This window comes from Ascidiella aspersa, chromosome 4 (genome assembly GCF_963924565.1).
Source record: "Ascidiella aspersa chromosome 4, kaAscAspe10.2, whole genome shotgun sequence".
Classification (NCBI taxonomy): Eukaryota; Metazoa; Chordata; class Ascidiacea; order Phlebobranchia; family Ascidiidae; genus Ascidiella; species Ascidiella aspersa.
The window spans coordinates 23416962-23433932 of record NC_139450.1 but is presented as its reverse complement, the minus strand read 5'-3'; the positions used below and the strand labels follow the sequence as shown (position 1 = coordinate 23433932).

At 38.3% G+C, this 16971-nt stretch overlaps 8 non-coding genes and 65 pseudogenes across 8 annotated transcripts; all 73 read left to right on the top strand.

Annotated features, from left to right (window-relative positions):
* The first annotated feature begins 60 nt into the window (after positions 1 to 60).
* Positions 61 to 179, top strand: LOC146148994 (5S ribosomal RNA; annotated as a pseudogene).
* A 65-nt stretch (positions 180 to 244) lies between these two features.
* Positions 245 to 363, top strand: LOC146148993 (5S ribosomal RNA; annotated as a pseudogene).
* A 74-nt stretch (positions 364 to 437) lies between these two features.
* LOC146148992 (5S ribosomal RNA) lies at positions 438 to 556 on the top strand (annotated as a pseudogene).
* Positions 557 to 621: 65 nt separating this feature from the next.
* LOC146148991 (5S ribosomal RNA) lies at positions 622 to 740 on the top strand (annotated as a pseudogene).
* Positions 741 to 805: 65 nt separating this feature from the next.
* On the top strand, positions 806 to 924 carry LOC146148990 (5S ribosomal RNA; annotated as a pseudogene).
* A 66-nt stretch (positions 925 to 990) lies between these two features.
* Positions 991 to 1109, top strand: LOC146148989 (5S ribosomal RNA; annotated as a pseudogene).
* Positions 1110 to 1357: 248 nt separating this feature from the next.
* LOC146148988 (5S ribosomal RNA) lies at positions 1358 to 1476 on the top strand (annotated as a pseudogene).
* A 66-nt stretch (positions 1477 to 1542) lies between these two features.
* On the top strand, positions 1543 to 1661 carry LOC146148987 (5S ribosomal RNA; annotated as a pseudogene).
* A 632-nt stretch (positions 1662 to 2293) lies between these two features.
* LOC146148986 (5S ribosomal RNA) lies at positions 2294 to 2411 on the top strand (annotated as a pseudogene).
* Positions 2412 to 2475: 64 nt separating this feature from the next.
* On the top strand, positions 2476 to 2594 carry LOC146148985 (5S ribosomal RNA; annotated as a pseudogene).
* Positions 2595 to 2659: 65 nt separating this feature from the next.
* LOC146148984 (5S ribosomal RNA) lies at positions 2660 to 2779 on the top strand (annotated as a pseudogene).
* Positions 2780 to 2853: 74 nt separating this feature from the next.
* On the top strand, positions 2854 to 2962 carry LOC146148983 (5S ribosomal RNA; annotated as a pseudogene).
* Positions 2963 to 3210: 248 nt separating this feature from the next.
* On the top strand, positions 3211 to 3329 carry LOC146148982 (5S ribosomal RNA; annotated as a pseudogene).
* Positions 3330 to 3403: 74 nt separating this feature from the next.
* On the top strand, positions 3404 to 3522 carry LOC146148981 (5S ribosomal RNA; annotated as a pseudogene).
* Positions 3523 to 3588: 66 nt separating this feature from the next.
* Positions 3589 to 3707, top strand: LOC146148980 (5S ribosomal RNA; annotated as a pseudogene).
* Positions 3708 to 3771: 64 nt separating this feature from the next.
* LOC146148979 (5S ribosomal RNA) lies at positions 3772 to 3891 on the top strand. Its single transcript, XR_014495997.1, has one exon. It is a non-coding gene; the product is annotated as a 5S ribosomal RNA (ribosomal RNA).
* Positions 3892 to 3965: 74 nt separating this feature from the next.
* Positions 3966 to 4074, top strand: LOC146148978 (5S ribosomal RNA; annotated as a pseudogene).
* Positions 4075 to 4139: 65 nt separating this feature from the next.
* Positions 4140 to 4258, top strand: LOC146148977 (5S ribosomal RNA; annotated as a pseudogene).
* Positions 4259 to 4322: 64 nt separating this feature from the next.
* Positions 4323 to 4441, top strand: LOC146148976 (5S ribosomal RNA). Its single transcript, XR_014498434.1, has one exon. It is a non-coding gene; the product is annotated as a 5S ribosomal RNA (ribosomal RNA).
* Positions 4442 to 4505: 64 nt separating this feature from the next.
* On the top strand, positions 4506 to 4624 carry LOC146148975 (5S ribosomal RNA; annotated as a pseudogene).
* A 65-nt stretch (positions 4625 to 4689) lies between these two features.
* Positions 4690 to 4808, top strand: LOC146148974 (5S ribosomal RNA; annotated as a pseudogene).
* Positions 4809 to 4873: 65 nt separating this feature from the next.
* LOC146148973 (5S ribosomal RNA) lies at positions 4874 to 4992 on the top strand (annotated as a pseudogene).
* A 66-nt stretch (positions 4993 to 5058) lies between these two features.
* Positions 5059 to 5177, top strand: LOC146148972 (5S ribosomal RNA; annotated as a pseudogene).
* Positions 5178 to 5243: 66 nt separating this feature from the next.
* Positions 5244 to 5362, top strand: LOC146148971 (5S ribosomal RNA; annotated as a pseudogene).
* Positions 5363 to 5620: 258 nt separating this feature from the next.
* LOC146148970 (5S ribosomal RNA) lies at positions 5621 to 5739 on the top strand (annotated as a pseudogene).
* Positions 5740 to 5805: 66 nt separating this feature from the next.
* LOC146148969 (5S ribosomal RNA) lies at positions 5806 to 5924 on the top strand (annotated as a pseudogene).
* A 64-nt stretch (positions 5925 to 5988) lies between these two features.
* Positions 5989 to 6108, top strand: LOC146148968 (5S ribosomal RNA). Its single transcript, XR_014495605.1, has one exon. It is a non-coding gene; the product is annotated as a 5S ribosomal RNA (ribosomal RNA).
* A 74-nt stretch (positions 6109 to 6182) lies between these two features.
* Positions 6183 to 6291, top strand: LOC146148967 (5S ribosomal RNA; annotated as a pseudogene).
* A 65-nt stretch (positions 6292 to 6356) lies between these two features.
* LOC146148966 (5S ribosomal RNA) lies at positions 6357 to 6474 on the top strand (annotated as a pseudogene).
* A 64-nt stretch (positions 6475 to 6538) lies between these two features.
* Positions 6539 to 6657, top strand: LOC146148965 (5S ribosomal RNA; annotated as a pseudogene).
* Positions 6658 to 6906: 249 nt separating this feature from the next.
* Positions 6907 to 7025, top strand: LOC146148964 (5S ribosomal RNA; annotated as a pseudogene).
* A 66-nt stretch (positions 7026 to 7091) lies between these two features.
* LOC146148963 (5S ribosomal RNA) lies at positions 7092 to 7210 on the top strand. Its single transcript, XR_014498212.1, has one exon. It is a non-coding gene; the product is annotated as a 5S ribosomal RNA (ribosomal RNA).
* Positions 7211 to 7275: 65 nt separating this feature from the next.
* LOC146148962 (5S ribosomal RNA) lies at positions 7276 to 7394 on the top strand (annotated as a pseudogene).
* Positions 7395 to 7460: 66 nt separating this feature from the next.
* LOC146148961 (5S ribosomal RNA) lies at positions 7461 to 7579 on the top strand (annotated as a pseudogene).
* Positions 7580 to 7643: 64 nt separating this feature from the next.
* LOC146148960 (5S ribosomal RNA) lies at positions 7644 to 7763 on the top strand (annotated as a pseudogene).
* Positions 7764 to 7837: 74 nt separating this feature from the next.
* Positions 7838 to 7946, top strand: LOC146148959 (5S ribosomal RNA; annotated as a pseudogene).
* A 65-nt stretch (positions 7947 to 8011) lies between these two features.
* On the top strand, positions 8012 to 8129 carry LOC146148958 (5S ribosomal RNA; annotated as a pseudogene).
* Positions 8130 to 8193: 64 nt separating this feature from the next.
* LOC146148957 (5S ribosomal RNA) lies at positions 8194 to 8312 on the top strand (annotated as a pseudogene).
* Positions 8313 to 8377: 65 nt separating this feature from the next.
* Positions 8378 to 8496, top strand: LOC146148956 (5S ribosomal RNA; annotated as a pseudogene).
* A 66-nt stretch (positions 8497 to 8562) lies between these two features.
* On the top strand, positions 8563 to 8681 carry LOC146148955 (5S ribosomal RNA; annotated as a pseudogene).
* A 248-nt stretch (positions 8682 to 8929) lies between these two features.
* On the top strand, positions 8930 to 9047 carry LOC146148954 (5S ribosomal RNA; annotated as a pseudogene).
* A 64-nt stretch (positions 9048 to 9111) lies between these two features.
* Positions 9112 to 9230, top strand: LOC146148953 (5S ribosomal RNA; annotated as a pseudogene).
* Positions 9231 to 9479: 249 nt separating this feature from the next.
* LOC146148952 (5S ribosomal RNA) lies at positions 9480 to 9598 on the top strand (annotated as a pseudogene).
* Positions 9599 to 9663: 65 nt separating this feature from the next.
* On the top strand, positions 9664 to 9782 carry LOC146148951 (5S ribosomal RNA; annotated as a pseudogene).
* Positions 9783 to 9848: 66 nt separating this feature from the next.
* Positions 9849 to 9967, top strand: LOC146148950 (5S ribosomal RNA; annotated as a pseudogene).
* Positions 9968 to 10033: 66 nt separating this feature from the next.
* Positions 10034 to 10152, top strand: LOC146148949 (5S ribosomal RNA; annotated as a pseudogene).
* Positions 10153 to 10410: 258 nt separating this feature from the next.
* Positions 10411 to 10529, top strand: LOC146148948 (5S ribosomal RNA; annotated as a pseudogene).
* Positions 10530 to 10595: 66 nt separating this feature from the next.
* LOC146148947 (5S ribosomal RNA) lies at positions 10596 to 10714 on the top strand (annotated as a pseudogene).
* A 64-nt stretch (positions 10715 to 10778) lies between these two features.
* Positions 10779 to 10898, top strand: LOC146148946 (5S ribosomal RNA). The gene has a single exon (XR_014495603.1). It is a non-coding gene; the product is annotated as a 5S ribosomal RNA (ribosomal RNA).
* A 74-nt stretch (positions 10899 to 10972) lies between these two features.
* On the top strand, positions 10973 to 11081 carry LOC146148945 (5S ribosomal RNA; annotated as a pseudogene).
* A 65-nt stretch (positions 11082 to 11146) lies between these two features.
* On the top strand, positions 11147 to 11264 carry LOC146148944 (5S ribosomal RNA; annotated as a pseudogene).
* Positions 11265 to 11328: 64 nt separating this feature from the next.
* LOC146148943 (5S ribosomal RNA) lies at positions 11329 to 11447 on the top strand (annotated as a pseudogene).
* Positions 11448 to 11696: 249 nt separating this feature from the next.
* Positions 11697 to 11815, top strand: LOC146148942 (5S ribosomal RNA; annotated as a pseudogene).
* Positions 11816 to 11881: 66 nt separating this feature from the next.
* Positions 11882 to 12000, top strand: LOC146148941 (5S ribosomal RNA; annotated as a pseudogene).
* Positions 12001 to 12065: 65 nt separating this feature from the next.
* LOC146148940 (5S ribosomal RNA) lies at positions 12066 to 12184 on the top strand (annotated as a pseudogene).
* A 66-nt stretch (positions 12185 to 12250) lies between these two features.
* Positions 12251 to 12369, top strand: LOC146148939 (5S ribosomal RNA; annotated as a pseudogene).
* A 64-nt stretch (positions 12370 to 12433) lies between these two features.
* LOC146148938 (5S ribosomal RNA) lies at positions 12434 to 12553 on the top strand. Its single transcript, XR_014496813.1, has one exon. It is a non-coding gene; the product is annotated as a 5S ribosomal RNA (ribosomal RNA).
* A 248-nt stretch (positions 12554 to 12801) lies between these two features.
* LOC146148937 (5S ribosomal RNA) lies at positions 12802 to 12920 on the top strand (annotated as a pseudogene).
* A 64-nt stretch (positions 12921 to 12984) lies between these two features.
* Positions 12985 to 13103, top strand: LOC146148936 (5S ribosomal RNA; annotated as a pseudogene).
* A 65-nt stretch (positions 13104 to 13168) lies between these two features.
* On the top strand, positions 13169 to 13287 carry LOC146148935 (5S ribosomal RNA; annotated as a pseudogene).
* Positions 13288 to 13535: 248 nt separating this feature from the next.
* On the top strand, positions 13536 to 13654 carry LOC146148934 (5S ribosomal RNA; annotated as a pseudogene).
* A 66-nt stretch (positions 13655 to 13720) lies between these two features.
* On the top strand, positions 13721 to 13839 carry LOC146148933 (5S ribosomal RNA; annotated as a pseudogene).
* Positions 13840 to 14088: 249 nt separating this feature from the next.
* Positions 14089 to 14207, top strand: LOC146148932 (5S ribosomal RNA; annotated as a pseudogene).
* Positions 14208 to 14272: 65 nt separating this feature from the next.
* LOC146148931 (5S ribosomal RNA) lies at positions 14273 to 14391 on the top strand (annotated as a pseudogene).
* Positions 14392 to 14457: 66 nt separating this feature from the next.
* On the top strand, positions 14458 to 14576 carry LOC146148930 (5S ribosomal RNA; annotated as a pseudogene).
* Positions 14577 to 14640: 64 nt separating this feature from the next.
* Positions 14641 to 14760, top strand: LOC146148929 (5S ribosomal RNA). Its single transcript, XR_014496812.1, has one exon. It is a non-coding gene; the product is annotated as a 5S ribosomal RNA (ribosomal RNA).
* Positions 14761 to 15190: 430 nt separating this feature from the next.
* On the top strand, positions 15191 to 15309 carry LOC146148928 (5S ribosomal RNA; annotated as a pseudogene).
* A 65-nt stretch (positions 15310 to 15374) lies between these two features.
* LOC146148927 (5S ribosomal RNA) lies at positions 15375 to 15493 on the top strand (annotated as a pseudogene).
* Positions 15494 to 15559: 66 nt separating this feature from the next.
* On the top strand, positions 15560 to 15678 carry LOC146148926 (5S ribosomal RNA). The gene has a single exon (XR_014498211.1). It is a non-coding gene; the product is annotated as a 5S ribosomal RNA (ribosomal RNA).
* A 248-nt stretch (positions 15679 to 15926) lies between these two features.
* On the top strand, positions 15927 to 16045 carry LOC146148925 (5S ribosomal RNA; annotated as a pseudogene).
* Positions 16046 to 16111: 66 nt separating this feature from the next.
* LOC146148924 (5S ribosomal RNA) lies at positions 16112 to 16230 on the top strand (annotated as a pseudogene).
* Positions 16231 to 16661: 431 nt separating this feature from the next.
* LOC146148923 (5S ribosomal RNA) lies at positions 16662 to 16780 on the top strand (annotated as a pseudogene).
* A 66-nt stretch (positions 16781 to 16846) lies between these two features.
* On the top strand, positions 16847 to 16964 carry LOC146148922 (5S ribosomal RNA; annotated as a pseudogene).
* Positions 16965 to 16971: the final 7 nt, after the last annotated feature.

The following is a 16971-nucleotide window of genomic DNA, read 5'->3' as shown; positions in this document are numbered from 1 at the left end:
TGACTTATTTAAGTTTCTACATTTTTAAACAGATTAGACCAAAAAATGTTGACCAATACTGCCTACGAACATACCATGTTTTATGCACCCCATCTCGTCCGTTCTCGGAAGTTAAGCAACGTCGGGATTGGTTAGTACTTGGATGGGTGACCGCCTAGGAATACCAATTGTCGTAGGCAAAATATGATTTATTTAAGTTTCTACATTTTTAAATAGATTAGACCAAAAAATGTTGACCAATACTGCCTACGAACATATCATGTTTAATGCACCCGATCTCGTCCGATCTCGGAAGTTAAGCAACGTCGGGATTGGTTAGTACCTGGATGGGTTACCGCCTAGGAATACCAATTGTCGTAGGCATAATATGATATTTAAAATATATACCAATGTTAACATTTTCAAAGAGTTTAGACCAAAAAATGTTGACCTATACTGCCTACGAACATACCATGTTTAATGCACACCATCTCATCCGTTCTCGGAAGTTAAGCAACGTCGGGATTGGTTAGTACTTGGATGGGTGACCGCCTAGGAATACCAATTGTCGTAGGCAAAATATGATTTATTTAAGGTTCTACATTTTTAAATAGATTAGACCAAAAAATGTTGACCAATACTGCGTACGACCATACCAGGTTGAATGCACCCGATCTCGTCCGGGCTCGTAAGTTAAGCAACGTCGGGATTGGTCAGTACTTGGATTGGTGACCGCCTAGGAATACAAATTGTCGTAGGCAACATATGATTTATTTAAGTTTCTAGATTTTAAAATAGATTAGACCAAAAAATGTTGAGCAATACTGCCTACGACCCTACCAGGTTGAATGCACCCGATCTCGTCCGATCTCGTAAGTTAAGCAACGTCAGGATTGGTTAGTACTTGGATGGGTGACCGCCTAGGAATACCAATTGTCATAAGCAAAATATGATTTTTAAAATATGTTTACATTTTTAAATAGATTAGACCAAAAAATATTGACCAATACTGCCTACGAACATATCATGTTTAATGCAACCGATCTCGTCCGTTCTCGGAAGTTAAGCAACGTCGGGATTGGTTAGTACTTGGATGGGTGACCGCCTAGGAATACCAATTGTCGTAGGCAAAATATGATTTATTTAAGTTTCTACATTTTAAAATAGATTAGACCAAAAAATGTTGACCAATACTGCGTTCGACCATACCAGGTTAATGTACTCAATCTCGTCCGATCTCGTAAGTTAAGCAACTTATGGATTGGTCAGTACTTGGATGGGTGACCGCCTAGGAATACAAATTGTCGGAGGCAACATATGATTTATTTAAGTTTCTAGATTTTTAAATAGATTAGACCAAAAAATGTTGGGCATTACTGCCTACGACCCTACCAGGTTGAATGCACCCGATCTCGTCCGATCTCGTAAGTTAAGCAACGTCAGGATTGGTTAGTACTTGGATGGGTGACCGCCTAGGAATACCAATTGTCATAGGCAAAATATGATTTTTAAAATATGTTTACATTTTTAAATAGAATAGACCAAAAAATGTTGACCTATACTGCCTACGAACATACCATGTTTAATGCACACCATCTCGTCCGTTCTCGGAAGTTAAGCAACGTCGGGATTGGTTAGTACTTGGATGGGTGACCGCCTAGGAATACCAATTGTCGTAGGCAAAATATGATTTATTTAAGGTTCTACATTTTTAAATAGATTAGACCTAAAAATGTTGACCAATACTGCGTACGACCATACCAGGTTAATTTACCCAATCTCGTCCGATCTCGGAAGTTAAGCAACGTCAGGATTGGTTAGTACTTGGATGGGTGACCGATTAGGAATACCAATTGTCGAAGGCAAAATATGATTTTAAAAATATATTTAAATGTTTACATTTTTAAATAGATTTGACCAAAAAATTTTGATCAATACTGCCTACGCCCATATCAGGTAAATGCACCCGATCTCGTCCGGGCTCGTAAGTTAAGCAACGTCGGGATTGCTTAGTAATTGGATGGGTGACCGCCTAGGAATACCAATTGTCGTAGGCAAAATATGATTTTTAAAATATATATAAATGTTTACATTTTCAAAGAGATTAGACCAAAAAATGTTGACCAATACTGCCAAAGACCGTGCCATGTTTAATGCCCCGATCTCGTCCGATCTCGGAAGTTAAGCAACGTCGGGATTGGTTAGTATTTGGATGGGTGACCGCCTAGTAATAGCAATTGTCGTAGGCAAAATATGATTTATTTAAGTTTTTAGATTTTCAAATAGATTAGACCAAAAAATGTTGAGCAATACTGCCTACGACCATACCAGGTTAATGCTCCCGATCTCGTCCCATCTCGGAAGTTAAGCAACTTCGGGATTGTTTAGTACTTGGATGGGTGACCGCCTAGGAATAGCAATTGTCGTAGGCAAAATATGATTTATTTAAGTTTATAACTTTTAAATAGATTAGACCAAAAAATGTTGACCAGTGATGCCTACGACAATACCATGTTTAATGCACCCGATCTCGTCCGATCTCATAAGTTAAGCAACGTCGGGATTGGTTAGTACTTGGATGGGTGACCGCCTAGGAATACCAATTGTCGTTGGCAAAATATGATTTATTTAAGTTTTTACATTTTTAAATAGATTAGACCAAAAAATGTTGACGAATACTGCCTACGACCATAACAGGTTGAATGCACCCGATCTCGTCCGGGCTCGTAAGTTAAGCAACCTCGGGATTGGTTAGTACTTGGATGGGTGACCTCGTTGGAATACCAATTTGTCGTAGGCAAAATATGATTTTTAAAATATATATAAATGTTTGCATTTTCAAAGAGTTTAGACAAAACAATATTGACCAATACTGCCTACGACCATACCTGGTTGAATGCACCCGATCTCGGAAGTAAAGCAACGTCGGGATTGGTAAGTACTTGGATGGGTGACCGCCTAGGAATACCAATTGTCGTAGGCAAAATATGATTTATTTAAGTTTTTACATTTTTAAATAGATAAGACCAAAAAATGTTGACCAATACTGACTACGACCATACCAGGTTAATGTACTCAATCTCGTCCGATCTCGTAAGTTAAACAACGTCGGGATTGGTCTGTACTTGAATTGGTGACCGCCTAGGAATACAAATTATCGTAGGCAAAATATGATTTATTTATGTTTTTACATTTTTAAATAGATAAGACCAAAAAATGTTGACCAATAATGCCTACGACCATACCAGGTTGAATGCACCCGATCTCGTCCGATCTCGTAAGTTAAGCAACGTCAGGATTGGTTAGTAGTTGGATGTGTGACCGCCTAGGAATACCAATTGTCGTAGGCAAAATATGATTTTTGAAATATATATAAATGTTTACATTTTCAAATAGATTAAACCAAAAAATGTTGAGCAATACTGCCTACGACCATACCATGTTTAATGCTACCGATCTCGTCCGATCTCGGAAGTTAAGCAACCTCGGGATTGTTTAGTACTTGGATGGGTGACCGCCTAGGAATAGCAATTGTCATAGGCAAAATATGATTTTTAAAACATGTTTACATTTTTAAAGAGTTAAGGACAAAAAATGTTGACCAATACTGCCTACGACCATACCATGTTTAATGCACCCGATCTCGTCAAATCTCGTAAGTTAAGCAAGGTCGAGATTGGTTAGTACTTGGATGGGTGTCCGCCTAGGAATACCAATTGTCGTAGGCAAAATATGATTTATTTAAGTTTCTAATTTTTAAATAGATTAGACCAAAATATGTTGACCAATGATGCCTACGACAATACCATGTTTAATGCACCCGATCTCGTCCGATCTCGGAAGTTAAGCAACGTCGGGATTGGTTAGTACTTGAATGGGTGACCTCGTTGGAATACCAATTTGTCGTAGGCAAAATATGATTTTTAAAATATATATAAATGTTTGCATTTTCAAAGAGTTTAGACCAAACAATGTTGACCAATACTGCCCACGACCATACCTGGTTGAATGCACCCGATCTCGGAAGTAAAGCAACGTCGGGATTGGTAAGTACTTGGATGGGTGACCGCCTAGGAATACCAATTGTCGTAGGCAAAATATGATTTATTTAAGTTTTTACATTTTTAAATAGATAAGACCAAAAAATGTTGACCAATACTGACTACGACCATACCATGTTTAATGCACCCGATCTCGTCCGATATCGGAAGTTAAGCAACGTCGGGATTGGTCAGTACTTGGATGGGTCACCGCCTAGGAATACCAATTGTCGTAGGCAAAAGATGATTTATTTAAGTTTATAATTTTTAAATAGATTAGACCAAAAAATGTTGACTAATGATGCCTACGACAATACCATGTTTAATGCACCCGATCTCGTCCGATATCGGAAGTTAAGCAACGTCGGGATTGGTCAGTACTTGGATGGGTGACCGCCTAGGAATACCAATTGTCGTAGGCAAAAGATGATTTATTTAAGTTTATAATTTTTAAATAGATTAGACCAAAAAATGTTGACTAATGATGCCTACGACAATACCATGTTTAATGCACCCGATCTCGTCCGATATCGGAAGTTAAGCAACGTCGGGATTGGTTAGTACTTGGATGGGTGACCGCATAGGAATACCAATTGTCGTGGTCAAAATATGATTTATTTAAGTTTTTACATTTTTAAATAGATTAGACCAAAAAATGTTAACGAATGCTGGCTACGACCATAACAGGTTGAATGCACCCGATCTCGTCCGGGCTCGTAAGTTAAGCAACGTCGGGATTGGTCAGTACTTGGATTGGTGACCGCCTAGGAATACAAATTGTCGTAGGCAACATATGATTTATTTAAGTTTCTAGATTTTAAAATAGATTAGACCAAAAAATGTTGAGCAATACTGCCTACGACCCTACCAGGTTGAATGCACCCGATCTCGTCCGATCTCGTAAGTTAAGCAACGTCAGGATTGGTTAGTACTTTGATGGGTGACCGCCTAGGAATACCAATTGTCATAGGCAAAATATGATTTTTAAAATATGTTTACATTTTTAAATAGATTAGACCAAAAAATGTTGACCAATACTGACTACGAACATACCATGTTTAATGCATCCGATCTCGTCCGTTCTCGGAAGTTAAGCAACGTCGGGATTGGTTAGTACTTGGATGGGTGACCGCCTAGTAATACCAATTGTCATAGGCAAAATATGATTTTTAAAATATGTTTACATTTTTAAATAGATTAGACCAAAAAATGTTGACCAATACTGCCTACGAACATACCATGTTTAATGCACCCGATCTCGTCCGTTCTCGGAAGTTAAGCAACGTCGGGATTGCTTAGTACTTGGATGGGTGACCGCCTAGGAATACCAATTGTCGTAGGCAAAATATGATTTTTGAAATATATATAAATGTTTACATTTTCAAAGAGATTAGACCAAAAAATGTTGACCAATGCTGCCGAAGACCTTACCATGTTTAATGCCCCCTATCTCGTCCGATCTCGAAAGTTAAGCAACGTCGGGATTGGTTAGTATTTGGATGGGTGACCGCCTAGTAATATCAATTGTCGTAGGCAACATATGATTTATTTAATTTTTTAGATTTTCAAATAGATTAAACCAAAAAATGTTGAGCAATACTGCCTGCGACCATACCATGTTTAATGCTACCGATCTCGTCCGATCTCGGAAGTTAAGCAACTTCGGGATTGTTTAGTACTTGGATGGGTGACCGCCTGGGAATAGCAATTGTCATAGGCAAAATATGATTTTTAAAACATGTTTACATTTTTAAAGAGTTAAGGACAAAAAATGTTGACCAATACTGCCTACGACCATACCATGTTTAATGCACCCGATCTCGTCAAATCTCGTAAGTTAAGCAACGTCGAGATTGGTTAGTACTTGGATGGGTGTCCGCCTAGGATTACCAATTGTCGTAGGCAAAATATGATTTATTTAAGTTTCTAATTTTTAAATAGATTAGACCAAAAAATGTTGACCAATGATGCCTACGACAATACCATGTTTAATGCACCCGATCTCGTCCGATCTCGGAAGTTAAGCAACGTCGGGATTGGTTAGTACTTGGATGGGTGACCTCGTTGGAATACCAATTTGTCGTAGGCAAAATATGATTTTTAAAATATATATAAATGTTTGCATTTTCAAAGAGTTTAGACCAAACAATTTTGACCAATACTGCCCACGACCATACCTGGTTGAATGCACCCGATCTCGGAAGTAAAGCAACGTCGGCATTGGTAAGTACTTGGATGGGTGACCGCCTAGGAATACCAATTGTCGTAGGCAAAATATGATTTATTTAAGTTTTTACATTTTTAAATAGATAAGACCAAAAAATGTTGACCAATACTGACTACGACCATACCAGGTTAATGTACCCAATCTCGTCCGATCTCGTAAGTTAAGCAACGTCGGGATTGTTCAGTACTTGGATGGGTGACCGCCTAGGAATACCAATTGTCGTAGGCAAAAGATGATTTATTTAAGTTTATAATTTTTAAATAGATTAGACCAAAAAATGTTGTCCAATGATGGCTACGACAATACCATGTTTAATGCACCCGATCTCGTCCGATATCGGAAGTTAAGCAACGTCGGGATTGGTTAGTACTTGGATGGGTGACCGCCTAGGAATACCAATTGTCGTGGTCAAAATATGATTTATTTAAGTTTTTACATTTTTAAATAGATTAGACCAAAAAATGTTGACGAATGCTGGCTACGACCATAACAGGTTGAATGCACCCGATCTCGTCCGGGCTCGCAAGTTAAGCAACGTCGGGATTGGTCAATACTTGGATTGGTGACCGCCTAGGAATACAAATTGTCGCAGGCAACATATGATTTATTTAAGTTTCTAGATTTTAAAATAGATTAGACCAAAAAATGTTGAGCAATACTGCCTACGACCCTACCAGGTTGAATGCACCCGATCTCGTCCGATCTCGTAAGTTAAGCAACGTCAGGATTGGTTAGTACTTGGATGGGTGACCGCCTAGGAATACCAATTGTCATAGGCAAAATATGATTTTTAAAATATGTTTACATTTTTAAATAGATTAGACATAAAAATGTTGACCAATACTGCCTACGAACATACCATGTTTAATGCACCCGATCTCGTCCGTTCTCGGAAGTTAAGCAACGTCGGGATTGGTTAGTACTTGGATGGGTGACCGCCTAGGAATACCAATTGTCGTAGGCAACATATGATTTAGTTAATTTTTTAAATTTTCAAATAGATTAAACCAAAAAATGTTGAGCAATACTGCCTACGACCATACCATGTTTAATGCTACCGATCTCGTCCGATCTCGGAAGTTAAGCAACCTCGGGATTGTTTAATACTTGGATTGGTGACCGCCTAGGAATAGCAATTGTCATAGGCAAAATATGATTTTTAAAACATGTTTACATTTTTAAAGAGTTAAGGACAAAAAATGTTGACCAATACTGCCTACGACCATACCATGTTTAATGCACCCGATCTCGTCAAATCTCGTAAGTTAAGCAACGTCGAGATTGGTTAGTACTTGGATGGGTGTCCGCCTAGGAATACCAATTGTCGTAGGCAAAATATGATTTATTTAAGTTTCTAATTTTTAAATAGATTAGACCAAAAAATGTTGACCAATGATGGCTACGACAATACCATGTTTAATGCACCCGATCTCGTCCGATCTCGGAAGTTAAGCAACGTCGGGATTGGTTAGTACTTGGATGGGTGATCTCGTTGGAATACCAATTTGTCGTAGGCAAAATATGATTTTTAAAATATATATAAATGTTTGCATTTTCAAAGAGTTTAGACCAAACAATGTTGACCAATACTGCCCACGACCATACCTGGTTGAATGCACCCGATCTCGGAAGTAAAGCAACGTCGGGATTGGTAAGTACTTGGATGGGTGACCGCCTAGGAATACGAATTGTCGTAGGCAAAATATGATTTATTTAAGTTTTTACATTTTTAAATAGATAAGACCAAAAAATGTTGACCAATACTGACTACGACCATACCAGGTTAATGTACCCAATCTCGTCCGATCTCGTAAGTTAAGCAACGTCGGGATTGGTCAGTACTTGGATGGGTGACCGCCTAGGAATACCAATTGTCGTAGGCAAAAGATGATTTATTTAAGTTTATAATTTTTAAATAGATTAGACCAAAATATGTTGACCAATGATGCCTACGACAATACCATGTTTAATGCACCCGATCTCGTCCGATATCGGAAGTTAAGCAACGTCGGGATTGGTTAGTACTTGGATGGGTGACCGCCTAGGAATACAAATTGTCGTAGGCAACATATGATTTATTTAAGTTTCTAGATTTTAAAATAGATTAGACCAAAAAATGTTGAGCAATACTGCCTACGACCCTACCAGGTTGAATGCACCCGATCTTGTCCGATCTCGTAAGTTAAGCAACGTCAGGATTGGTTAGTACTTGGATGGGTGACCGCCTAGGAATACCAATTGTCATAGGCAAAATATGATTTTTAAAATATGTTTACATTTTTAAATAGATTAAACCAAAAAATGTTGACCAATACTGCCTACGAACATACCATGTTTAATGCACCCAATCTCGTCCGTTCTCGGAAGTTAAGCAACGTCGGGATTGGTTAGTACTTGGATGGGTGACCGCCTAGGAATACCAATTGTCGTAGGCAAAATATGATTTATTTAAATTTCTACATTTTTAAATAGATTAGACCAAAAAATGTTGACCAATACTGCCCACGACCATACCAGGTTAATGTACCCAATCTCGTCCGATCTCGTAAGTTAAGCAACGTATCGATTGGTCAGTACTTGGATGTGTGACCGCCTAGGAATACAAATTGTCGTAGGCAACATATGATTTATTTAAGTTTCTAGATTTTAAAATAGATAAGACCAAATAATGTTGACCAATACTGACTACGACCATACCAGGTTAATGTACCCAATCTCGTCCGATCTCGAAAGTTAAGCAACGTCGGGATTGGTCAGTATTTGGATGGGTGACCGCCTAGGAATACCAATTGTCGTAGGCAAAAGATGATTTATTTAAGTTTATAATTTTTAAATAGATTAGACCAAAAAATGTTGTCCAATGATGCCTACGACAATACCATGTTTAATGCACCCGATCTCGTCCAATATCGGAAGTTAAGCAACGTCGGGATTGATTAGTACTTGGATGGGTGACCGCCTAGGAATACCAATTGTCGTGGTCAAAATATGATTTATTTAAGTTTTTACATTTTTAAATAGATTAGACCAAAAAATGTTGACGAATGCTGGCTACGACCATAACAGGTTGAATGCACCCGATCTCGTCCGGGCTCGCAAGTTAAGCAACGTCGGGATTGGTCAGTACTTGGATTGGTGACCGCCTAGGAATACAAATTGTCGCAGGCAACATATGATTTATTTAAGTTTCTAGATTTTAAAATAGATTAGACCAAAAAATGTTGTGCAATACTGCCTACGACACTACCAGGTTGAATGCACCCGATCTCGTCCGATCTCGTAAGTTAAGCAACGTATCGATTGGTCAGTACTTGGATGTGTGACCGCCTAGGAATACAAATTGTCGTAGGCAACATATGATTTATTTAATTTTCTAGATTTTAAAATAGATTAGACCAAAAAATGTTGAGCAATACTGCCTACGACCCTACCAGGTTGAATGCACCCGATCTCGTCCGATCTCGTAAGTTAAGCAACGTCAGGATTTGTTAGTACTTGGATGGGTGACCGCCTAGGAATACCAATTGTCATAGGCAAAATATGATTTTTAAAATATGTTTACATTTTTAAATAGATTAGACCAAAAAATGTTGACCAATACTGCCAACGAACATACCATGTTTAATGCACCCGATCTCGTCCGTTCTCGGAAGTTAAGCAACGTCGGGATTGGTTAGTACTTGGATGGGTGACCGCCTAGTAATACCAATTGTCATAGGCAAAATATGATTTTTAAAATATGTTTACATTTTTAAATAGATTAGACCAAAAAATGTTGACCAATACTCTCTACGAACATACCATGTTTAATGCACCCGATCTCGTCCGATCTCGTAAGTTAAGCAACGTCGGGATTGCTTAGTACTTGGATGGGTGACCGCCTAGGAATACCAATTGTCGTAGGCAAAATATGATTTTTGAAATATATATTAATGTTTACATTTTCAAAGAGATTAGACCAAAAAATGTTGACCAATACTGCCGAAGACCTTACCATGTTTAATGCCCCCTATCTCGTCCGATCTCGAAAGTTAAGCAACGTCGGGATTGGTTAGTATTTGGATGGGTGACCGCCTAGTAAAATCAATTGTCGTAGGCAACATATGATTTATTTAATTTTTTAGATTTTCAAATAGATTAAACCAAAAAATGTTGAGCAATACTGCCTGCGACCATACCATGTTTAATGCTACCGATCTCGTCCGATCTCGGAAGTTAAGCAACTTCGGGATTGTTTAGTACTTGGATGGGTGACCGCCTAGGAATAGCAATTGTCATAGGCAAAATATGATTTTTAAAACATGTTTACATTTTTAAAGAGTTAAGGACAAAAAATGTTCACCAATACTGGCTACGACCATACCATGTTTAATGCACCCGATCTCGTCAAATCTCGTAAGTTAAGCAACGTCGAGATTGGTTAGTACTTGGATGGGTGTCCGCCTAGGAATACCAATTGTCGTAGGCAAAATATGATTTATTTAAGTTTCTAATTTTCAAATAGATTAGACCAAAAAATGTTGACCAATGATGCCTACGACAATACCATGTTTAATGCACCCGATCTCGTCCGATCTCGGAAGTTAAGCAACGTCGGGATTGGTTAGTACTTGGATGGGTGACCTCGTTGGAATACCAATTTGTCGTAGGCAAAATATGATTTTTAAAATATATATAAATGTTTGCATTTTCAAAGAGTTTAGACCAAACAATGTTGACCAATACTGCCCACGACCATACCTGGTTGAATGCACCCGATCTCGGAAGTAAAGCAACCTCGGGATTGGTAAGTACTTGGATGGGTGACCGCCTAGGAATACCAATTGTCGTAGGCAAAATATGATTTATTTAAGTTTTTACATTTTTAAATAGATAAGACCAAAAAATGTTGACCAATACTGAATACGACCATACCAGGTTAATGTACCCAATCTCGTCCGATCTCGTAAGTTAAGCAACGTCGGGATTGGTCAGTACTTGGATGGGTGACCGCCTAGGAATACCAATTGTCGTAGGCAAAAGATGATTTATTTAAGTTTATAATTTTTAAATAGATTAGACCAAAAAATGTTGTCCAATGATGCCTACGACAATACCATGTTTAATGCACCCGATCTCGTCCAATATCGGAAGTTAAGCAACGTCGGGATTGATTAGTACTTGGATGGGTGACCGCCTAGGAATACCAATTGTCGTGGTCAAAATATGATTTATTTAAGTTTTTACATTTTTAAATAGATTAGACCAAAAAATGTTGACGAATGCTGGCTACGACCATAACAGGTTGAATGCACCCGATCTCGTCCGGGCTCGCAAGTTAAGCAACGTCGGGATTGGTCAGTACTTGGATTGGTGACCGCCTAGGAATACAAATTGTCGCAGGCAACATATGATTTATTTAAGTTTCTAGATTTTAAAATAGATTAGACCAAAAAATGTTGAGCAATACTGCCTACGACACTACCAGGTTGAATGCACCCGATCTCGTCCGATCTCGTAAGTTAAGCAACGTCAGGATTGGTTAGTACTTGGATGGGTGACCTCCTAGGAATACCAATTGTCATAGGCAAAATATGATTTTTAAAATATGTTTACATTTTTAAATAGATTATTCATAAAAATGTTGACCAATACTGCCTACGAACATACCATGTTTAATGCACCCGATCTCGTCCGTTCTCGGAAGTTAAGCAACGTCGGGATTGGTTCGTACTTGGATGGGTGACCGCCTAGGAATACCAATTGTCGTAGGCAACATATGATTTATTTAATTTTTTAGATTTTCAAATAGATTAAACCAAAAAATGTTGAGCAATACTGCCTACGACCATACCATGTTTAATGCTACCGATCTCGTCCGATCTCGGAAGTTAAGCAACCTCGGGATTGTTTAGTACTTGGATGGGTGACCGCCTAGGAATAGCAATTGTCATAGGCAAAATATGATTTTTAAAACATGTTTACATTTTTAAAGAGTTAAGGACAAAAAATGTTGACCAATACTGCCTACGACCATGCCATGTTTAATGCACCCGATCTCGTCAAATCTCGTAAGTTAAGCAACGTCGAGATTGGTTAGTACTTGGATGGGTGTCCGCCTAGGAATACAAATTGTCGTAGGCAAAATATGATTTATTTAAGTTTCTAATTTTTAAATAGATTAGACCAAAAAATGTTGACCAATGATGCCTACGACAATACCATGTTTAATGCACCCGATCTCGTCCGATCTCGGAAGTTAAGCAACGTCGGGATTGGTTAGTACTTGGATGGGTGATCTCGTTGGAATACCAATTTGTCGTAGGCAAAATATGATTTTTAAAATATATATAAATGTTTGCATTTTCAAAGAGTTTAGACCAAACAATGTTGACCAATACTGCCCACGACCATACCTGGTTGAATGCACCCGATCTCGGAAGAAAAGCAACGTCGGGATTGGTAAGTACTTGGATGGGTGACCGCCTAGGAATACGAATTGTCGTAGGCAAAATATGATTTATTTAAGTTTTTACATTTTTAAATAGATAAGACCAAAAAATGTTGACCAATACTGACTACGACCATACCAGGTTGAATGCACCCAATCTCGTCCGATCTCGTAAGTTAAGCAACGTCGGGATTGGTCAGTACTTGGATGGGTGACCGCCTAGGAATACCAATTGTCGTAGGCAAAAGATGATTTATTTAAGTTTATAATTTTTAAATAGATTAGACCAAAAAATGTTGACGAATGATGCCTACGACAATACCATGTTTAATGCACCCGATCTCGTCCGATATCGGAAGTTAAGCAACGTCGGGATTGGTTAGTACTTGGATGGGTGACCGCCTAGGAATACAAATTGTCGTAGGCAACATATGATTTATTTAAGTTTCTAGATTTTAAAATAGATTAGACCAAAAAATGTTGAGCAATACTGCCTACGACCCTACCAGGTTGAATGCACCCGATCTCGTCCGATCTCGTAAGTTAAGCAACGTCAGGATTGGTTAGTACTTGGATGGGTGACCGCCTAGGAATACCAATTGTCGTAGGCAAAATATGATTTATTTAAGTTTCTACATTTTTAAATAGATTAGACCAAAAAATGTTGACCAATGCTGCGTACGACCATACCAGGTTAATGTACCCAATCTCGTCCGATCTCGTAAGTTAAGCAACGTCGGGATTGGTTAGTTCTTGGTTGGGTGACCGCCTAGGAACACCAATTGTCGTAGGCAAAATATGATTTATTTAAGTTTTTACATTTTTAAATAGATAAGACCAAAAAATTTTGACCAATGATGCCTACGACCATAACAGGTTGAATGCACCCGATCTCGTCCGATCTCGTAAGTTAAACAACGTCGGGATTGGTCTGTACTTGAATTGGTGACCGCCTAGGAATACCAATTGTCATAGGCAAAATATGATTTTTAAAATATGTTTACATTTTTAAATGGATTAGACCAAAAAATTTTGACCAATACTGCCTACGAACATACCATGTTTAATGCACCCGATCTCGTCCGTTCTCGAAAGTTAAGCAACGTCGGGATTGGTTAGTACTTGAATTGGTGACCGCCTAGGAATACCAATTGTCGTAGGCAAAATATGATTTATTTAAGTTTCTACATTTTTAAATAGATTAGACCAAAAAATGTTGACCAATACTGCGTACGACCATACTAGGTTAATGTACCCAATCTCGTCCGATCTCGTAAGTTAAGCAACGTCAGGATTTGTTAGTACTTGGATGGGTGACCGCCTAGGAATACCAATTGTCATAGGCAAAATATGATTTTTAAAATATGTTTACATTTTTAAAGAGTTAAGGACAAAAAATGTTGACCAATACTGCCTACGACCATACCATGTTTAATGCACCCGATCTCGTCAAATCTCGTAAGTTAAGCAACGTCGAGATTGGTTAGTACTTGGATGGGTGACCGCCTAGGAATACCAATTGTCGTAGGCAACATATGATTTATTTAATTTTTTAGATTTTCAAATAGATTAAACCAAAAAATGTTGAGAAATACTGCCTACGACCATACCATGTTTAATGCTACCGATCTCGTCCGATCTCGGAAGTTAAGCAACCTCGGGATTGTTTAGTACTTGGATGGGTGACCGCCTAGGAATAGCAATTGTCATAGGCAAAATATGATTTTTAAAACATGTTTACATTTTTAAAGAGTTAAGGACAAAAAATGTTGACCAATACTGCCTACGACCATACCATGTTTAATGCACCCGATCTCGTCAAATCTCGTAAGTTAAGCAACGTCGAGATTGGTTAGTACTTGGATGGGTGTCCGCCTAGGAATACAAATTGTCGTAGGCAAAATATGATTTATTTAAGTTTCTAATTTTTAAATAGATTAGACCAAAAAATGTTGACCAATGATGCCTACGACAATACCATGTTTAATGCACCCGATCTCGTCCGATCTCGGAAGTTAAGCAACGTCGGGATTGGTTAGTACTTGGATGGGTGATCTCGTTGGAATACCAATTTGTCGTAGGCAAAATATGATTTTTAAAATATATATAAATGTTTGCATTTTCAAAGAGTTTAGACCAAACAATGTTGACCAATACTGCCCACGACCATACCTGGTTGAATGCACCCGGTCTCGGAAGAAAAGCAACGTCGGGATTGGTAAGTACTTGGATGGGTGACCGCCTAGGAATACGAATTGTCGTAGGCAAAATATGATTTATTTAAGTTTTTACATTTTTAAATAGATAAGACCAAAAAATGTTGACCAATACTGACTACGACCATACCAGGATAATGTACCCAATCTCGTCCGATCTCGTAAGTTAAGCAACGTCGGGATTGGTCAGTACTTGGATGGGTGACCGCCTAGGAATACCAACTGTCGTAGGCAAAAGATGATTTATTTAAGTTTATAATTTTTAAATAGATTAGACCAAAAAATGTTGACGAATGATGCCTACGACAATACCATGTTTAATGCACCCGATCTCGTCCGATATCGGAAGTTAAGCAACGTCGGGATTGGTTAGTACTTGGATGGGTGACCGCCTAGGAATACAAATTGTCGTAGGCAACATATGATTTATTTAAGTTTCTAGATTTTAAAATAGATTAGACCAAAAAATGTTGAGCAATACTGCCTACGACCCTACCAGGTTGAATGCACCCGATCTCGTCCGATCTCGTAAGTTAAGCAACGTCAGGATTGGTTAGTACTTGGATGGGTGACCGCCTAGGAATACCAATTGTCATAGGCAAAATATGATTTTTAAAATATGTTTACATTTTTAAAAAGATTAAACCAAAAAATGTTGACCAATACTGCCTACGAACATACCATGTTTAATGCACCCGATCTCGTCCGTTCTCGGAAGTTAAGCAACGTCGGGATTGGTTAGTACTTGGATGGGTGACCGCCTAGGAATACCAATTGTCGTAGGCAAAATATGATTTATTTAAGTTTCTACATTTTTAAATAGATTAGACCAAAAAATGTTGACGAATGCTGCGTACGACCATACCAGGTTAATGTACCCAATCTCGTCCGATCTCGTAAGTTAAGCAACGTCGGGATTGGTCAGTACTTGGATGGGTGACCGCCTAGGAATACAAATTGTCGTAGGCAACATATGATTTATTTAAGTTTCTAGATTTTAAAATAGATAAGACCAAAAAATTTTGACCAATGATGCCTACGACCATACCAGGTTGAATGCACCCGATCTCGTCCGATCTCGTAAGTTAAACAACGTCGGGATTGGTCTGTACTTGAATTGGTGACCGCCTAGGAATACCAATTGTCATAGGCAAAATATGATTTTTAAAATATGTTTACATTTTTAAATAGATTAGACCAAAAAATTTTGACCAATACTGGCTACGAACATACCATGTTTAATGCACCCGATCTCGTCCGTTCTCGAAAGTTAAGCAACGTCGGGATTGGTTAGTACTTGGTTGGGTGACCGCCTAGAAACACCAATTGTCGTAGGCAAAATATGATTTATTTAAGTTTCTACATTTTTAAATAGATTAGACCAAAAAATGTTGACCAATACTGCGTACGACCATACCAGGTTAATGTACCCAATCTCGTCCGATCTCGTAAGTTAAGCAACGTATCGATTGGTCAGTACTTGGATGGGTGACCGCCTAGGAATACCAATTGTCGTTGGCAAAATATGATTTATTTAAGTTTTTACATTTTTAAATAGATTAGACCAAAAAATGTTGACCAATACTGCGTACGACCATACCAGGTTAATGTACCCAATCTCGTCCGATCTCGTAAGTTAAGCAACGTATCGATTGGTCAGTACTTGAATGGGTGACCGCCTAGGAATACAAATTGTCGTAGGCAACATATGATTTATTTAAGTTTCTAGATTTTAAAATAGATTAGACCAAAAAATGTTGAGCAATACTGCCTACGACCATACCAGGTTGAATGCACCCGATCTCGTCCGATCTCGTAAGTTAAGCAACGTCAGGATTGGTTAGTACTTGGATGGGTGACCGCCTAGGAATACCAATTGTCATAGGCAAAATATGATTTTTAAAATATGTTTACATTTTTAAATAGATTAGACCAAAAAATGTTGAGCAATACTGCCTACGACCATACCAGGTTAATGCTCCCGATCTCGTCCCATCTCGGAAGTTAAGCAACTTCGGGATTGTTTAGTACTTGGATGGGTGACCGCCAAGGAATAGCAATTGTCGTAGGCAAAATATG